Genomic DNA, 19,585 nt, shown 5'->3' with positions numbered 1-19,585 from the left:
TAATCTTGACATCGCAGCATGTTCATTATGGCCTTCATAAAATATAATAATAAAATAGTCAACCTAACATATAACAATTACACTGCTCTAAATAGTCAGTAGTACAATTCATACATTCACAGTAAGCACCGCTCCACTGTGGTGTTTCCAAGCACATTTTTGCGCTTGTGAAGAGGATGATTTTTTCCGTCGATTTTGGAACACGAGTTAAGAACAAAGACTTTAATAAAGAATAGTTTAGCATCCAAATACATCGCAAATGTTGAAACATTTTGATTCTAATGAGAGGGTTACGTGAGCTCAACACTGCTTTCTTTCATTTTTATTTTTACATTAAATTTAAAGGATTTGTTGTGGAATATTTTGAGTGTATCATAAAATCAGAATAAGGTAAGTCAAGCAACATTTTTGGTCTTTTATATACTACTTTATATATAACTAAAGGCACAGGGGTTGCGGTGCCACCGGCTTGGGCCCGTAATCGCTGCTCGCAGCTATATTTATTATTATTATTATTATTATTATTATTATTATTTTGTCAACCTTTCGGGCACTTTTGGGGCCCTTAACATGCTCGAAAACTCTTGAAATTTTGCACACACGTCAGAACCCGCGGCCATCAGGGCCGGACTGAAGCTGATACCCGGGCGTGGCAGGGGGGCTCGACAGCGCCCCCTGGAACGGGATCCAAACACGTGTCCATAAATCAAACACGCTTGCATGTAATAATATGAAACTCGGTACACATATAGATCTCATTGGGCCGAACAACTTTCGTGCTCTAAGTTTTACGCCAGCCAAACAGGAAGTTGGCTATTTAGCATTGTTTGGAAACGCATGCTGTGGAATTTAATGTACTCCTCCTAGGGAATTCATCGATTCGCCTCCAAACTCGGTGTGCATGAAGTCAAGACATTGAGGATGCTAAATTGCGGACGGATTTTTGATATCTCGAACGGTTTGGCCGTGGCGAGGAAACAAATTTATGGCGAAAAAATGAAACAGGAAGTGTGTTATAACTTCTGCATACATTAACTGATCTTGATGAAACTTCAGCAGTGTGTTCGTTGTAAGAGGCCGATCACATGGATGTGACTATTGTGAGTCAAAGTTATAGCGCCACCAACAGGCAGCAGGAAGTACATCATTTCAAAATGCTTTGAAATCAGTGTCTTATTTTTACCCGATTTGCTTCAAACTTTATGTGTACAATGTAGACACACGGCAGATGTAAACCTGTGAAAGGATTATTGATATCTTAGATACTGTTGCCGTGGCAACGCATCAAACTTTAATATTATTTTTTGATGCTTTTGAGACTCTTAACATACTTGAAATTGCATGAAACTCAACAGACACATCACATTTATTAGCCCGTAGACATGTGCAAAGTTTCAGAAACGGGCATGGTGGAATGGCTCAGTAGCGCCACCTTTAGTCAAAAATGGGGGCTTAGTTTTTCCTAGAATCACAAAACTTGGTATGTGTATTGTTCTCATCAAGACGGACAACTTTCTAATTTACATGAACCATCTCCGACCAACAGGAAGAGAGATATTTTGGTTTGAATGTGGATTTTCTGAAGAATTTTCTCTCCCTCTCTCTGTGTCTGTGTGTGTGTGAGGGGAGGGGGGGATTTGACTATTGCTTTTATATTGTTAATCAAGGTTTCAGGGGCTTTTGGGGTCCTTAACGTGCTCAAAAACTCTTGAAACTTTGCACACAGGTCAGAACCCACGGCCATCAGGGACGGGCTGAAGCTGGTACCCGGGCGTGGCTGGGGGGCTCAACAGCGCCCCCTTGAACGGGGTTCTAAAACTTGATCCATATATCAAACACGCTCGCATGAATTAATATGAAACTCGGTACACATATAGATCTCATCGGGCCGAACAACTTTACCCCAGTCAAGTTTTACGCCAGCCCAACAGGAAGTCGGCTATTATGGGTTGTTTGGAAAACGCTTGCTGTGGAATGTGAAATACTCCTCCTAGAAAATTCACCGTGTCCCCTTCAAACTCGGTGTGCATGTAGTCAAGACTTTGAGGATGCTAAATTGCGGACGGATTTTTGATATCTCGAACGGTTTGGCTGTGGCGAGGAATCGAATTTATGCCGAGAAAAGAGAAACACGGAAGTGGAATAACTTCTGCATACATTAACTGATCTTGATGAAACTTCAGCAGTGTGTTCGTGGTAAGAGGCCGATTAGATGGATGTAGCTATTGTGAGTCAAAGTTATAGCGCCACCAACTGGCAGCAGGAAGTGTGTCACTTTCAACATGCTTTTGACAAAAGTGGGGGGGGTTAGTTTTAACTACAGTAAAGAAAAAACAGTTTGTATATTGTTCTCATCAAGCCGGACAACTTTCTAATTTACATTCAATAGCTCTGGCCATCAGGAAGTCAGATATTTTGGTCTGAATGTGAATTTTTTTGCAAAATCAGCCTCTGAATTTTTAGCCACTCCTCTTAAACTATTTATTTTATTCGTACCAAACTTTTTCAACATGATGAAACTACATTAAATATGCTAAATTGTGAATGGATAATAAATATCTCAAACGGTTTTGCTATGGCGAGGGATTAAAGCAATGTCCAAAAAGGAAACACTAAAAACCGATTCGTTAAAAATGCTGAATCGTTTAGTTATGAGAAAACACGTGATGCGTGATGGTTCTGCCGTGATCTTTGTTTAACTATTTTCGCTGCTGAAACAGAACAAAAACAGTCAACATTGCATCTAAAATGTAAGTGACTTAATTGTAACTGTTTATTAACCTGTTGTATGAAATCTAGGGGTGGGAGAAAAAATTTATTCTTAGATGCATCGCGATGCGGACGTGGACGATTCTGAATCGATTCACAAATGTCAAAAAATCGATTCTCTAAAAAAATATTTTTCTAATAACGTAATATTGACGGAAGGCAAAAGGCGGAACTCTAAGCGGACGTGCGTGCAGTCTGTGGCGCGCACATAACAGAGAAGTTTCTTCTGCTCACCAAGGCTGCATTTATTTGATTAAAAATACAAACAAAAACAGTAATATTGTAAAATATTATTCCAATTTAAAACAGTTTAAAATATATTAAAATAGAAAGCAGCTGTTATTTATTCCTGTGATCAAAGCTGAGTTTTCAGCATCATTACTCCAGTCGTCACTGTCACATGATCCTTCAGAAATTATTCTAATATGATGATTGATACTCAAGAAACATTCATTATTATTTTAAATGTCGAAAACAGTTGTGTACAGTCTTTGATGAATAGAAAGTTCAAAAGAACAGCATTTATCTGAAATCTAAAGCTTTTGTAACGTTAAACACTACCGCTCAAAAGTTTTGGGTTAGTAATAATTAAAATTTTATTTTTGGGGGAAATAAATAAAATAAATCAGTACTTTTATTTATGAAGGATGAGTTAAACTGATCAACAGTTACAGTAAAGACATTTATAATATTAAAAATATATATATTTGAAATATATGCTGTTCTTTTGAACTTTACATTCATCAAAGCATTTTGAAAAAAAAAATCTGTACACAACTGTTTTCAACATTGAAAATAATAATGAATATTTATTGAGCATCAATCATCATATTAGTATGATTTCTGAAGGATCATGTGACACTGAAGACTGGAGTAATGATGCTGAAAACTCAACTTTGATCACAGAAATGAATTACTATGTAAAATATTTAAAAATTGAAAACAGCTGTTTTAAATTGGAATAATATTTCACAATATTACTGTTTTTGTTTGTATTTTTAATCAATAAATGCAGCCTTGGTGAGCAGAAGAGACTTCTCCTAAAAACATTAAAAGTCTTACTGACCCCAAACTTTTGAACAATAATATATATATATATATATATATATATATATATATATATATATATATATACATATATATGTATGTGTGTGTATGTATGTATGTATATATAAATATAGCTGCGAGCAGCGATTACGGGCCCAAGCCGGCGGTACCGCCACCCCGGTGCCTTTAGGTAACTAAAGGCACCGGGGTGGCGGTACCACCGGCTTGGGCCCGTAATCGCTGCTCGCAGCTATATTTTAAGTTTCAATTTAATTTTAGAATTATTTTTAGTATTTGATATGTACTATTTCAGATTTTTTGTTAGTTTTTTTATATTTCTGTATAGATTTCAGTTATTGTAATGTTAGTACTTCAAATTAACTTTATGTAAGTTAGTTGCAAAGGTAACATTTCTAATATTTTATTTTTTTAAGTTTTTTTTTTCTCATATTTATCTATATTATCATTTTATTTTATTTCAGCTTTATTCAATTACCGAAAACAACTTTTATTTAACAATAGCAACACTACCAGCAGCATGCATGACATGCATGCAAGGATACCAAAAAGGTTGCATAAAAGAAAAATCCATTTACAAGAATTGCATTGGTAACGCATACCTAGAAGATCATCTGCCTACAAGAGCAGTCACACCACTAAAATAATGAATTAGACAACTTTACAGCTAAAACAAGAATTAATATAAGCCCTTCAAAAAATCTGAGCTTCACATTACTTGTTTTAAAACCTAAGGATTTTCTGTGGTGATTAAAAGCATGCTATGTTGTCCATGGAAATCACTGAAACTACACACTCTAATGTAGTATTGTTACTAACTTTCCATGCTAATGAAAACTCGTTGGCAGGCCTTTACTCAAGGAACAAGACCATTAAAATAAAAGTGGCCTTCAAAGCTTAATAACGTAGCAAGGGTCCATGCACAAAAACAAATATTGCATTTTTAATGAGTTTTTGCCAAAACATAACACTCACAGAGAGCACAGAATGTCATGAATAACTAAGTCATGCTCATCAGACTGAAACGGCCCATATCATATATAAAACATTACATACATGAGCATAAAGGCATGTATGGGTGGAGCAACTGGGTGCCTCCATCCTCAGAATTAACCAATTAAATATTAGCATTTATACAAACTATGTAATAGGCAATGCTGCTTTTAATGCTGATGGGTTTTTTATCATTATTCATGGATGAATAGGGTTTATATGACACATGCAAACCACTGAACTCAATAGTGACTCAAAATATTTTATATTTCAGATTATACAGTTCAACTATTTAATAGTTTATATGGTTAAATTGAGAGATTGCACTGAATGCTTGGCGAGCAGAGTATAGTGCAGCATGTTCTTCTACTCATGAATAACTTGCATGGCATAGTACACTGCCAAAAGCGTCTGGTGCGCCACGCCATTTAGCTGATCGGCATCACCAGAGGCCAGAGATGGAAACTCGAGTCGCACTTAAGTCGGAAAAAAGACTTGCAACTTCACTTGGACTCAAACAACTGACTCCAGACTTGACTTGGACTTGAAGACAGGGACTTGTGAAAAACACTAGTCATTTTGGCATGGCATTCCTGATTACTTTCTCTTTACTACCCCACATGACAGCATCAAACAACACATCTTTCCATCCATCCATCCTAATTCCTTATCAATAGGTGTGTGCGGCTCTGCGCAGACAGGTAGGTGTATAACATTAAAGTACTGCAAGAGCGATTCGTGAGCAGAGGGTTCCATTTGCTTTCGAATCGCTCTCACGGTAATTTGATGTTATACACCAATCGGTCTGCGCAGCGCTGCTTCAAGTCAAACACATTTCTGCTGCAGCAAATATCGCAACAATTAATCTCTAAACACACCAAATGTTTTCACCAAAATAATTTCTATAAATTGTGATGGAATTATGTTTCTTTATGTTAGTAAATGCCTCTCTGAGGCCTGAAACCATTCCCACTGTGTATGTCGTTTGCTCCTCCCGCCACAATATTAATTAGAAATACAGTTTAAAACCAGTACAACACCATGATTATAGAATATTCTGAATTAAATTGTGAGTAGTTTCAAAAAGTTTCTAAATGACATTCAATTATGATTAAAAAAAAATTATCCAGAAATTTGCAGGTATGTCTCTGAAATATACGCAACACACTAACAATTGTTAGTAATTTTGACCGTTTTAAGTCAATATTGGTCTTATTTAAAATCCTTTTAAAGCTCCAATTAATGTGGATATTTTTTGAACATTGCATTTGGAATCAGAACTTACATGTAGAGGGCCCAAACTGGAGGTTTAGCACATGAAAATTGAATGAGGACATCCATTAATCTGGTTGTTATCATGCTTTATGTATAGCTTGCTTTTTATATCATGTTTCTGGTCATTTTGCACTTTATTGCATTTCTTCAGCATTCACTGAAGTCAAAAATAGCTTGGAATGAAATACACTTTATCCAGGCTGAACTTCATCAGCTATGCAGTTTTTTCATGTAATCTGAACATGCTTTATAGAAAAACTTCATATTTTCCTATATTTGCTCTTGATTTCTTCCATTTCTCCAGGGACCTCTGTCAGTCATGTGTGGTGTATTCATTATACATAATGACAGAATTTTAGAACTGCCACACAATGGTGTAGTACCTGTGGTCAGCCAGATCAGCAGCTGTAAAGTCAACATGAAATGGCATTCACAGCCCATTTTGCTTCCAACTATTTTCAAGTGAAACAGGATTTTCATTGGGGAAAAAACTAGGGCTGCTCCAACCAAAGATTTTTCTAGTGGACTAGTAGTCATTAATTTAAGCACGTGTTGAAAGTAATTCAAGCATCGCACATTTATGATATTAAATTAATTAAATATATACTGGTGGGGGACATTGGAAAATGGTTTAAGTTTCAGGACTGAGAAAGAATGTCATACTGTTTGTAACAGCCCGTACGAAAATTAAGGGAACTAGGGTTACATATGTAACCGAAACGTTTCCTTTCAAGGGAATTCGCGCCGCGTCTAAACGCTGTGGTAACGCTATACCCATGCCGCTATAAGAGCAAGTGTCCATCGGTGTGAAATCAATGCGCACATTCAGGCGAAAGCCCCTGCGCCCCTGGCGTGGAGCCGAGGTCAAGGTTGTAGAACCTCACAAAGTACCAGCCTGCCGCATCACAAGCATCTTGGAGGGAAACTCCTGAGAGTAATGCTTTGGAAGCAGCCATACTCCTAGTGGAGTGGGCCTATACAGCCAAAGGTGAAGGCTGACCAGCCGACTCATAAGCAAGTGAGATGGCTTTGACCACCCACTTGTTCATCCTCTACTTATATGCCGGGCATCCCTTTCTGGGTAACCCAAAGCAAACGAACAGTTTCTACACAGGGCAGCTCTGTGAACGTATGCATCTAAGGCCCTAACTGGGCAGAGCAGATAGTTTCTCTTGGTCTGACGTCCAGAAGAGGACAGTAGGCCTGCAGTACTATAGGTCTTACAGTATTAGTAGGAACCTTAGGAACGTCACCCGGTCTAGGGTGAAGAAAAACCTTTACCATACCAGGAGCAAATTCCAGGCATGAGGGAGATACCGAGGGGGCTTGAATGTCTCCAATTTTTTTTGAGAGACGTAATAGCGAGGAGAAAGACAGTTAGGTTAGAGTGAGAACTTCTCAGAAACCTCCTCAATAGGCTCAAAGGGAGCCAAGGAAAGCCCTTCCGAAATTATGGCCAAATCCCAGGCCGGCACCAGTTTCCACAACTCTGGGTGGGGTGAAGGATCGACCCACTCACCTGAGTGAGAAGGTCCCTCCTGGGCGAAAACTCCAGAGGAGAGCCGTTAAGGCGAGACACTAGGTCCGAGAACCATACTCGGGCCTGCCAGAACGGGGCTAACTAATAGAAGACAGATCCCATCCTGGTGAACTCTTTCTAGAACTCCAATTGGGGGAAAGGTTTAAGGACATTGCCTCGGCCATGTCTGTACCATAGCATCCAGCCCAAGAGGAGCTGGCTGAGTGAGGGAGAACCAAAGTGGACAATGTGTCGTCTCTAGAGATACGAACAGATCTACTTCCGCTCGACCAAAGTTCTCCCAAAAGAGCTCCACCACCTCGGGGTGGAGTCTCTATTCCCCTGGCCTCAGCCCTTGCCTCAACAGGATGTCTGCTCCCTGATTTAAATATCCCGGGATGTATGCTGCCCTCAAAGAGAGCAACTTCCATTGGGTCCACAGGAGGATCTGGTGAGTCAGCTTGTATAAGGGGCACGACTGCAGATCCCTCTAATGGTTTATGTAAGAGACCACCGATGTGTTGTCGGTATGAACAAGCACATGATGGTCCCTCAGGTCTGGAAGGAGGGGTTTCAGAGCTTGAAACACGGCCAGCATTTCAAAGCAATTTATGTGCCACAAGAGATGATGGTCCCGCCACAGACCCCGAGCCGAACGAGCACTCATGATCACCCCCCAACCCGCGAGAGGTGCATCCGTCATTAGCGTGATACGATGACAAGGAGCTCCCAACACAGGTCCTTGGGAAAGAAGGTTTTTTTCACATGACTAAGGCACGAAGGCATCGCCGCAAGGAATGCCGAAAGGTAGAACACAAAATTGGTACGGTTCGCCCCTGAAAGCGAACCTCGGAAACTTCCTGTCTTGTGGAAGGATGGATATGTGAAAGTATGCATCCTTTAGATCTTTCGTAACAAAACAGTCCTCGGACCTGATTTGTGACACGACTTGCTTGAGAGTAAGCATATTGAATTTGAACTTCCCTACAGCCCAGATCTAAAATCGGATGTAACCCCCCCGTCCTTCTTTGGGACAATGAAATACCGGCTGTAAAACCCGGACTCCCTGCTGGACGGAGGAACCCATTCTATAGCCTCCTTTTGCAGAAGAGCTTTTACTTATTGTTCCATAACCAGAGCCTGCTCTGGGCCCACCACTGTGGGTAGGAGGACCCAGCGAGAGGACCAAGCTGCAGGACCCAGCGAGATATATATTTGGCGGCCCACCGGCAGAAAACAACTGGCTTGACTACTCTAGAGCCCTCCTTGGAGGGACGAAGCAACCATCGGGTAAAAACTCTCTAGGACCCTCTGCGCCCCGACATGAAGGTGGGGTTGGCAGAATGGCCCCCTGAGAGCACAGAGGGAAGACGGGCACCGTATAATGAGGTGGAATCGATCTTCCCCCGGAGGGGTGCACCCTCAGAAGCCTGACACTACTGGCGTCAGGGCTTCTTGGCCTACTTAGAGATAATAACGGTCCTCAGATCAGTTTTACCTTTATGGATTTTAGACGCATATTATAAACTTGCATGGGTTCCTCTCCTGGTTCTGAAGTGCAGAATTGTACTGGTTAGCAGATGTTATGGGAGGACTGCAAGGCAGGTTTTCATAAAGTTCTTAATACATTGAGTGACTCACAGAGATAACTGAATGAAACGCTCAAATGTCCTCATTTGCTGAGTGATGCAGCCGCAGCGCTAGTTCGAGTCTTTGATGGTAGATGGTGAATAGCGTTTGCTCATTCCATCCACTGGAGGCCGCTATGGTAAGAAACTTGAGAGTATAATCAGTAACTTTTACCCTACAGTAAATGATAGAGTTGTTCACTTACAAATTAATCTCCAGAAGGGTGTCCGAACACTTCCCAGCAGTGAGCAACGAAGCAGTCGAGGGAGTGAGTGACTGGCCCAGCTTGCTGCCAGAATGTTTCAGTGCTCATCCAGATGGCAGGAGTAGGATGAAGGATATTTTAGGTCTCTCAGTGGGGAAGAGACGCATCTCAAAGGCGGGTGAATCTCTAAGGTGAGTGAACACTGTAGTAGGAAGCCATTGCAGCTCTCCACCAAACCAGAGTAGGTCGCTGGATTGACCATGGACCTGGCAACACACACAGATGGTGAAGGAGTGCTCGGGAGTGTGATGGTGGTGCTCGGTGTGGAAATGGATCCTACTGCAGTAAGGGCATGGCAAAGATTATACACCAGCTCTTGAAACAGATCTGTAGTTGTTGGGTTCATCGTTGTTGAGTTGCTGGGTCTGGCCTTCTGTCAGAACACTGTAAACCATTGTTATAGTGCCTTTATGATATATATATTTTTTTTTTATCTGCATGTGCATTCAGTACTAAACCCTTGACCTTAACATTGCCCTACCAGTCAAGCTACAAGAACCAATATTAAGTTTTATAAAATAAAACCAAGCAACTAATACAAAGTATCTAGAAAGTAAAGAGAGTCAGATTTGATTTCATGCTGACTTTAAATCTAGGATGAAAGTTTAGCAAATTATATTCCTCATTACTGTGTTTTGTGGTTGCATTGGTTTTTATATGTAAAAGGAGGGGACACTTATGATCTGACACATGAAAGCATTCTGTAATGAGAAATCATGACATCAGATGTGTTTGTGAGTGTATACAGTTTGTGCAGCCCATTGAGAAGCTGTGCCCTATGTGAGGAGTATGCAGTGGGCCTCAGGGCAGGCTGTTTGATGTGAGCCTGGAAAATGGATTATCTGGTGGCAAGAGAGTGAATGGGACTGTCTAGCCGCTTGAGGCAGGCTTCACACCAAAATCCACCTGGCAGTGAGGGAGCAGGCCACCCCGAAGGACACAGCCTACAGGAACACAGATCTCTCACATTGGCCTGTGTTAATGCTCACTTTGTCACCCAAACAGGTCGGGAAAGATAATCAATAGCCTTTGATAGCTACTATTAGGATTTTAACAAGCTTTTGCTCACGCTACACTGCTCCTGAAAAGAGAGAGGAGCACTTGTTTAGCTCCACATCTTCCCTCTCTTTAATATCGTCCTTTTCCAATCTTAGCAACTTTTAGCAACCTCACTTGAGCAACTAACTGCGATCACAGGCTATATTCAAAATAGCATACTACAATTTCAGTACAATCTCTGCAGTATATAATATGTATACTCTTCACAATTTAGAAAACTCACGGTGACCTACTAAAGAAACTACAGGATACAAAAGACGGAATTGTGTAGAATACTGTCTCGCACAATGCAATGCGTTGGACTTGATTTGCCATGTAACAAATTAACCAGAAGTAATATCAGTCATTTTATTTTTTAATCAGACTGCCAGAAGTTAAAACTTTAGCTCACTGCATTAAACATGCAATGTGATGAGATCATGTCACAAAAATGTAGCATTTCAAATGTTAATCGTTGCATTAAGGATACTTGGATGCCAACAATGCATAACTTTAGACAGTTGTAGCCGTTTATATTCTTCTTCATTTTTTCCTTTTTGTAATATGATACAATAAGCAGATACAAGTACTTAAATTTATTTTTTCAAGTTCTGAAAGTATATATGAATGCTGCAAAATAACTTAAAACACGGTTTAGTTGATTTGTACCTTTTTTGTTGTTTTTATGTTTTATTGCATATAATGTTTTTTTATTATTTTTTTTTTTATTTGTTATAATTTCTTAAAAGTATTTAAAAAACTAACTAACAATTTACTATCAGGTATAATAATTTGAAGGCTACTTCAAATTAAAAAAAATAAAATAAAAATGCTATAAAATATGGTTCTTCTATTGCATTGGTGTGAAAATTCCCAAGGACACTAGGATTCCCTCCCAAGCAATCATACTATTTTTCTAGCAAGATTTTTGTCCAGATTTCAAACCCAGATATTACATGAGTGTTCGTTGCTCAGAAATACCTTTTGGGCTTCAGTTTAACTGAGAATCATAGAACATAGACATCAATAAAACGTGCTGAAACTTTTATAGTTTTCAAGCCAGCAGTTCCTCAGATATTTGTGTCTCTCACAGGTTGACAAATGGCGATACAACCTCTCCAGTCTGGTTATCAGCTCTAAACCTGCACACACAATTACTAAAGCTTTCTGAACACTACCTAAATTAATTCCAATTTACAACATTTGCGATTGTCAGATCATTAAAATAATTGTTTCCTTTTCAGCTGTTTCCCTGCTGTTTTCGATCAATTTCCCCCCAAACCAAATGATCTGTTCATCTGAATAGCTCATTCGAGTTTTTTTTTCCCCTTTCTCTTTAAATTATGCGTTCACTTAGAACACATATTCTAATGACAATAATTAACCAAAGATGGAGTCTGAATAATTACAGGCAGGGAAGGAACTGCTCATCCACAAGTTCTTGCATTCAGCTTGCATTTAAGGCTGATCAAGCTGTATTGTGTTTTAATTCCAGTACGTCTCGCAGGCGCTTGGTAGGACATCTCCAGAGGTCAAGCTTGATAGGTGTTGGGGCACACCGTAAAAGTTGTTTGCTTGTTCGTGCTTCGTGTTTTTCAAATGTGAACTCTACATCGTCACGCAGCCTTGATCGATGACCTTCAAAGGGCCAGGAGACGTGCGTTGAGTGATGCCACTGTGCCACGAGAGCAGAGGCGAGGCTGGGTGAGAGGTGTGCGGTGACCCAGGTGGGTTTAATCTCCCCCTCACAGAGATTCAATAAGTCCTCATTACCAAGCCTCGGGTCTGGATTCATTTGAGAACGTCACAGTTAACAATGTTATACAGTGGCCAGATGAAGAGGTAATGTAGCCTCTGCCATTCTCCGAATAATTCATCATCTGAAATCTTAGACTGCGCTCTTGTTGGCGCTGACATTCACTTTCTTTTCCACCAGCAGCAGTGTTTGAGGACAGCTAGTAGTCCCATCATAAATTTGTGTAACTTCAGCCACAGCCTCATGCTGTGTGGTTATAGATGTTGGACTGTGTCCTTGTCGAGCAGGAGTTTGGTTCTCCCCATGCTGGAATTTGCTTCATGATGGTCAAAGGCAGGGAGGGAAATTACCACCCGCTGCCAGTGGCAGCAGCAGTGGTGGGAGAATTGTCTTGGATTGGCCTTTGACAAGATAGTTGAAAGGGTTAACACATTCATACATTATAATTAATATATACTGTATATATAATGATCTGGTGCGTTAGTGTACAGTTGTTCTAGCGTTCCGATTTAAAGTTCAGAAACAGAGACTCCCTTGTCTGTCGTTTTTCAGGAGTTACAGTACTCTCTCAATATTCAAAGTGCAAACAGAGACCAAAACAGAGACCAGAGCCACAATTACACTGTCCAGATATAGGTTTGATATTGGGAGACGGGCTATTGTATGCAGCCTAATTTGCGCGCATCAGGGAGCTCGTGTTTCACTTTCAGATTCGCGATCGCACATACTCTGTTTATAGGAAGCGGCGGTGCTGAGCGAGCACTCTACAACATAAGACATTTATCAGACGCTTAGGCTCTGTTGCGCAAAGAATCCTCCGATCAAATACACCAAAGACTCACGATCAAATACACTTGCAAGACCAGGAACCATGTGAGTGCAAAGAGAACCAGATTCTCGATTTAGAACCGTTTTAGATCTTTGTGTGTTAAATTTTGAAATTGAAATTATTCAACCCCCATTGCAAATCAGGTTTATTGGCAAAATTTACAGACTTTCAGCTTTTTGCAATGAATAAATCAAACAATAAAATTGTTCATTGCAGCAGCTCAGAGTCTGTACATTTTGCCAATAAACCTGATTTGCAATGGGGGTTGAATAACAATTACAACTATACTTGATTTATAAATTTGAAAAGAAGAAAAAAAAGACGTAAAAAAAAAAAATCGGAAAATCGGAGAGCCTTGTAAACTGGCATTTACCTACTACTGTGTCTGGTGGTCAAGAAAGTCAATTTCCCCATACTGGTCATTCTAGATGTGGCGAAAGAGAGGAGGAACAACAGACCGGCATTAATGGAATCTTCCTTTGCTTCCATCTCCTTTTCCTCTCTCTCTGCTACAAGATCTCAATCTTATCATACAACAATAAAACCTGGGAAAATGGACAAGGGAGGGTTTTGCTGGCTGGGATTTTATGGAGTTTACAGTAATGCGCAGAGGGTGAAATTATTCCAAGCCAAGTTTAATTATTTCCTTCTATCAATACAACCGGCTTATACGTAACTTCCTCGTTTATCCGATTACTGAAATATTAAATTCTGTTGAGCCCGAGCAAATTGACTTTGGTGCCAAGGTCTTGACAAGACACAGACACGGAGCTTCATGCATCAGTGACAGTGTAACTGCATTACATACGTGCCGCTTCCCTTGGCGCTGAGCTCAGAGAAGCCTGCTCGCCATAAAGAGAAACAGATGAGGGAGAAGATGCGCAGGTACATCCTCACTATTAGCCTTTAATTGTAGTCATCTTGTGGGCTGATTTTTGGACAGATGCCCTGGGTCTGGTTCTTCTGAATAAAGAGGCCAGTTAAACCATCGCATGAGCTCCTCATCACCAGAGTGCAGCCGTGCGGCTGAACTATTCACTTGCAAGAACAGGTGTTTTACGCCCTATTTCCAGTCCTGAGACTGGCCATGCTTGCGTTCATCTCGTAAAAGAAACAATTATTCAGATCTGAGCCGGCTTACAAAAAACAACAGACTCAACGCAATCTCTACCCCTTGGTTTTCTCTCTTGTTCTCTTTCTGTTCCGTTTGTTTTAGATTACAGGTCAGCGGGGGAAAGTTCAGAGGATTCAGCGAGCCGTCTTCCTCCTGTAACATAGAGAGCCTACTATTGGACTCTGTCATCCCAAATAATTACACAGGAAAGGAGAGTAACAGGATATTTCATTGGCATAGACTGAGACACACTGTAAAATGATGCCAAATTGGCTCAGCTTGAGTCTCCTCCAGCCACTTTGATGTACATTATCAGTTGTAGGCATGGATATCACCTCTCAGCTCTCGGGATCACAACATCATGTTACCTTAAACATAATGGTTGTTTGGCACAAAAGGCAAGAAAATGTCCCTATTACCTGACAGATATCACTGAAATATGCGTCTTAAGATATCACACCAATCTCCACAACAGTAACAGACTCTTGAAAATTTAAAATGATGTCATCATTCACTTCTCCTGTCATAAATTTTAATAGACCATATTTGACGTGCTGGATGTTTGTGCGTTGATCAATCTTTATATGTGAATAAAAGCCTGAATTAAATCTGTCATCATATAAAAGCAATTGTGTCTCTTTAGAAGGTTTGGATTCAACCACTCGATTCATATGGATCTGTGTTGTTGGAATGGCCTTGCAAGTTTTATTAAAAATATCTTCTTTTTTTTTCAAGATGAACAAAAGTCTTATGAGTTTGGAACAACATGAAGGTGAGTAATTGATGACAGTTTTTTTATTTTTGAGTGTACTATGGCTTTAATTAAAATGACAGCAACATTCTTCCACCAAATAACAATGTTTTTTAGTCTAACTGTATGCTGTTTACAGCTGACAAGTAACATGGTATCTTAACACCTTAAAATATGAAATGTGCAGTCACAGATGTGAGTTTATTAGCATTTTTCAATGGCTTCATCCATGACTTATTCTACCTCACTAAAATCCATCCATAGCCCAAAGGTCAACCCTAACTTCCTTAAAGCAGTGATGACATATTTTTGTAGGCCAAAATTCGGTTAGCATTTTAGCACTTCTAATCCCATCGTCCTGAAGTCAGTGGGTTTTTTAATTGGTTTTTGGTTAAACGCCTGAAATTAATTGTTTGGTTAACGCAAGCTCATAATATTTCAATGCTTTATTCTACGACATTAAACGCATACCTCACGCGTGTTTGTTTGTTTTCTTAAAGCTTTTACTTAGAAAAAAGGGGTAGCTAATGAGTGACTAAATGAGACTACAGAGTAGGGGTGTAACGATTCATCAACTACATCATTCTGTGCTCGCCAAGTTGGCCTTCCGGACGACATATATCGATCTAACATCTGTTTAAAAGGTAATCAATCGATTGTATCGATACTAGGAAATAACGCATTGGATTTAAGCACGTCAGACGAAATTTCATGTCTGATACTGTGCTCATAGCGTGCACTCTTTAATTGCACGCGCAAATGTGCTGGCGCGCGCTGTATCACTTCACTAAAGCGCAAAAGAAATACGAGCATGCAATGTCGTAAATTAGTAAGTTACGAAATAAAAGTAAAATATCAATAAATTACGTTATTGGTACGTCATGTGTGTTGCTATTTATCAGGAGCAGTTTCCATGTTTCTTTACCAGTTCTTCTAAGTATTGTGTATCACCATTGTAGCCTAATTGTTGTTTGTTTCCATAACAAAATGCCAAGGGAATAATCAAGGGAATAATCGACAATTATGATTTTTGTCATAATCGTGCAGCCCTACTTTATTCAAATAAAATGTGAAAGCATCTGACATTAATTGTTGTTTACTTGTTTGTTTATATCCATAATTAATTGATACCTGATTCCCTTACAAGAATTTTTGGCTAAAAAGTCACTGAATCGATTTCAAGACACTGAATCGTTTCGGATCGTATCGTTCTAAATGAACCAATATCGTCCTTGAATCATATCGACAACCACGAATCGCAACACGAATCGAATCATTGTTAAAACGAATCGTTACACCCCTACTACAGAGGTTGTCGGGAACAATTAACAACATCACGCTGAACAAGTAAACTAATCTACTCACTAGTCCGCTTTCACACCCTCGTTGTGTTTAAAATCCCACCCTTGTAAACTATTCTAACACATATTGAGGAAAAAAAAAATTTTAAATAAAGACTTCAATGCTGGTAACTAGCAGTAATGTGACAATAGTGCCCACGTTTAGCCTTTTTCTTTCTCATGATTGTATTCATGCTTGTCACAGAGCTTATTCAAAGAAAGAAATAGGATTAATGTCCACCAATAAAAAATATTAATTTGTATACAGTACATGGATATATAGTGATTATGACTAATAAGTATTTTTATCCCCCCACACCAGGGATTCTTACAGAAATATTTGATACGGTTTATGAGAACATGTATAGTGAGGGCCAGCTGCCCAGCCAGATGCATGTGGGAGTCGTGCCGGCATTCCCAGCCCTGAGCGCTGCGGAAAACAGTCCAATCCCACAGACACATGGGCTTGAATCATGCAAACATCTTTTGGATCTGTGAACCAAAACACAAGCCCGTAATGAGCCTGGTGGGATGAAACAAGCTTTTGAGGAACGTCATACGAGGCGTGATTTGCTGTTGCAATTAAGTTTTATCGTTCTGAAAAAAAAATCACTTTTTACGAGATGAATTGACTTTTGTAGCATAAAAATCTTGAAAATCCTCATAAAAGGAGATCCAATGAGATGACCAGAGGGGCTTTTTGGAACTGCTTTACAGGGAGATGAGAAGAGAGGGGGGAGAGGCGTGCTGAGAGACAGACGGAGAGAGAGATGGAGAGATAGCAAGACAGAGAAAGAGCAGAACACAAGGGATCTTCTGAGGAAGAGAGAGAGAGAGAAACAGAGAAAAGGATTAGGCCGATAGAAGCTTGGCATGACCGTGTGTCTGATGATGGCTGTCTATGCATATCTCACTGTCTGCATCAAAGACACAGAAACACAACACATACACATTCTGCCTCCAGCTACAAGCACCGCTGCAGCCCAATTAAAGCAGCGGTGAGGACCGACGCAATCAGTGGACTACAGTACCTTCTCTTTTCATGGTTGGGGGAAGCCATCCTCTGTTGGATGAAGCCTTGCTCGCTCCTTGGAAAACGGCCCAAGAAAACGTATTATCCTTGTTCCCATTGGAGGAAAAAAAAACTGACCTTGATTTAATAAACAATTTACCCAGGAGACGTAAGTCTGCCAAGTAAAACCGCTGGACAGGATATAGTTATCAAGAGAGCTAAATTTCCTATTACAATCCTTGTCAATTTCTGACAAAGTACCCAAATAAGCTCCATTTCAAACCATGTTTCACAACAACATAAAGACTATCCAGTGAGTTCCAAAATAAAAACACCAAGATAGTGGTGAGGATACTGTACGTTGGTGCTTGTGAACGTAACTTAAAAGCGTTTCAGCAGATTCTGACAATTTATTATTGGTGCTCATACGTAAATAGTTCACCCAAACATAAAAATCCTGTCATTGTTTACTCACATCATTTTCCAAACCTAAATGCATTTCTGTGCAACACAAGGGAAGACATTTTGAAAAATGCATCAGTGTTTCTATACTGATATCCATATAGTACAACAAAAGTCAGTGGGATCCAATGTTGATTGGTCCAATTTTCTTGTGTGGAACAACATGAGGGTATGAGAACACAATTTATTTTCATTTTTGGATGAACTAATCTTTTAAAGGTTTGTTTAAATCATTAAAGGTGAGAAAATACCATACACGAGTACGAAAACGCAGATGGAATGCTTGGCGGATGCACTGAAAGTGCACACTTAGCACATCACTATGGTGTTATCTAAAGTGCTCAACTTGACGCCCTTAACAAACTTCCAAGGGGGCCTGAAGATGATTTTAAATTTTTAAATAAGGTATAACAAGCATTAAAATAAAAACAACTCGAAATTGGGAGTTTCGAAAATATAACTAAAATATGTATGCATACTGTAGGTTGGTAGTCAATTTTGGCACATAACTCATCCCGCATAGTCGGTGGTAGGGTTGTTTGCAATACACCGGTATCAACAATAACTGTGATATTTAAAAAATGAAATACTGATATTGTGTCAATACTACACATACAATAATTTAAAAAATCCAGCAGCACCAATAACTATATGGTTGACCTTCCAACATTTTAAGTACAACAAGACAACGACACAATGTGTAGATACTACTGCCGCACAAAAGCAAGACATTCTACCAGCACCTGAAAAAAGTAGCTCACCATAGTAGGAGTTTTTGAATTCTGTAAAAAAGATGGTGTGTTCAAGACTCTACAGTCTGGAGAAAGTGCCAATCAAGAGTTTTTTTAGCTTTTGTAGTTATTGTTACAAACTCTCGCTCCACCTCCCTACGCTAGAAGTTTGAGTGTGATTCAATAGTCAAAAACAAAAAAAGAAACCACAAATTAAAGTTAAAGATGAATTTTACTTCAAAATTTCTTTATCTCATAGTGATACAATAATCTCATAGTGAAAATCTGATATCTTGACCTTATTTGTGGTACAAAGCCCTTGTTTGTGGTACAATATGACATGAATGACAAATCATGCTGATTAATAAGGAACAGTGTGCTAATACTTTGCGAGAGAATGAGAGACCAGAGGAATATCTAGGATCCAGAATATCATTGACTTGATGGTAGACTAATTGGACTTGAGGCAGTAAATAACCACTCAGATTTCCATGAGCAAGCAAATAACCAAACAAATAATCTAACATTACAAATCTACTTGCTAATATTGTTAAATCCCAAAGACTTTGATTCCTAAAAATGGCAGCTTTTGTTGTCGTAATCATTATATGTGAATGGACACTTTCACTGGTATTTCGAACATTATTTCAGACACTCAACACAAGAGGAATTAAACAAAGAAAATACCTGCTGGCCCAAAACTGGCTTTCCATCTGCCAGCTCTTGGACTCAGTGCTTGTACAGCCTGTGAGATCCTGCTCCGAGAATCTCCCAGCTACGCTTCATTGAGGATAACCAAGCAAAAGTAATTCTGGCCTACTTTCCCTGCCTGGAGCTCAATGCTGTCAACACTAGAGCAAAAAAAGAGAGTGAGGGAGAAAAAGAAAAAAATGATATGGACGAAGAAAGAATGTCAATTTGCATGATTGCACGAGGATCTAAGGGTAGGATTGAGTTGGGGGGGTGGGGGGGTGACCACATAATTAGTTTTGTGGGTTGGAAAGTAAGGACCTTCCATCAAAATATTTGGAATAATT

Source organism: Scardinius erythrophthalmus (genome assembly GCF_964197995.2).
Source record: "Scardinius erythrophthalmus genome assembly, chromosome: 21".
In the NCBI taxonomy this organism is placed as follows: domain Eukaryota; kingdom Metazoa; phylum Chordata; class Actinopteri; order Cypriniformes; family Leuciscidae; genus Scardinius; species Scardinius erythrophthalmus.
The sequence above is the reverse complement of the archived record's forward strand: the minus strand, read 5'-3'. Positions refer to the sequence as shown.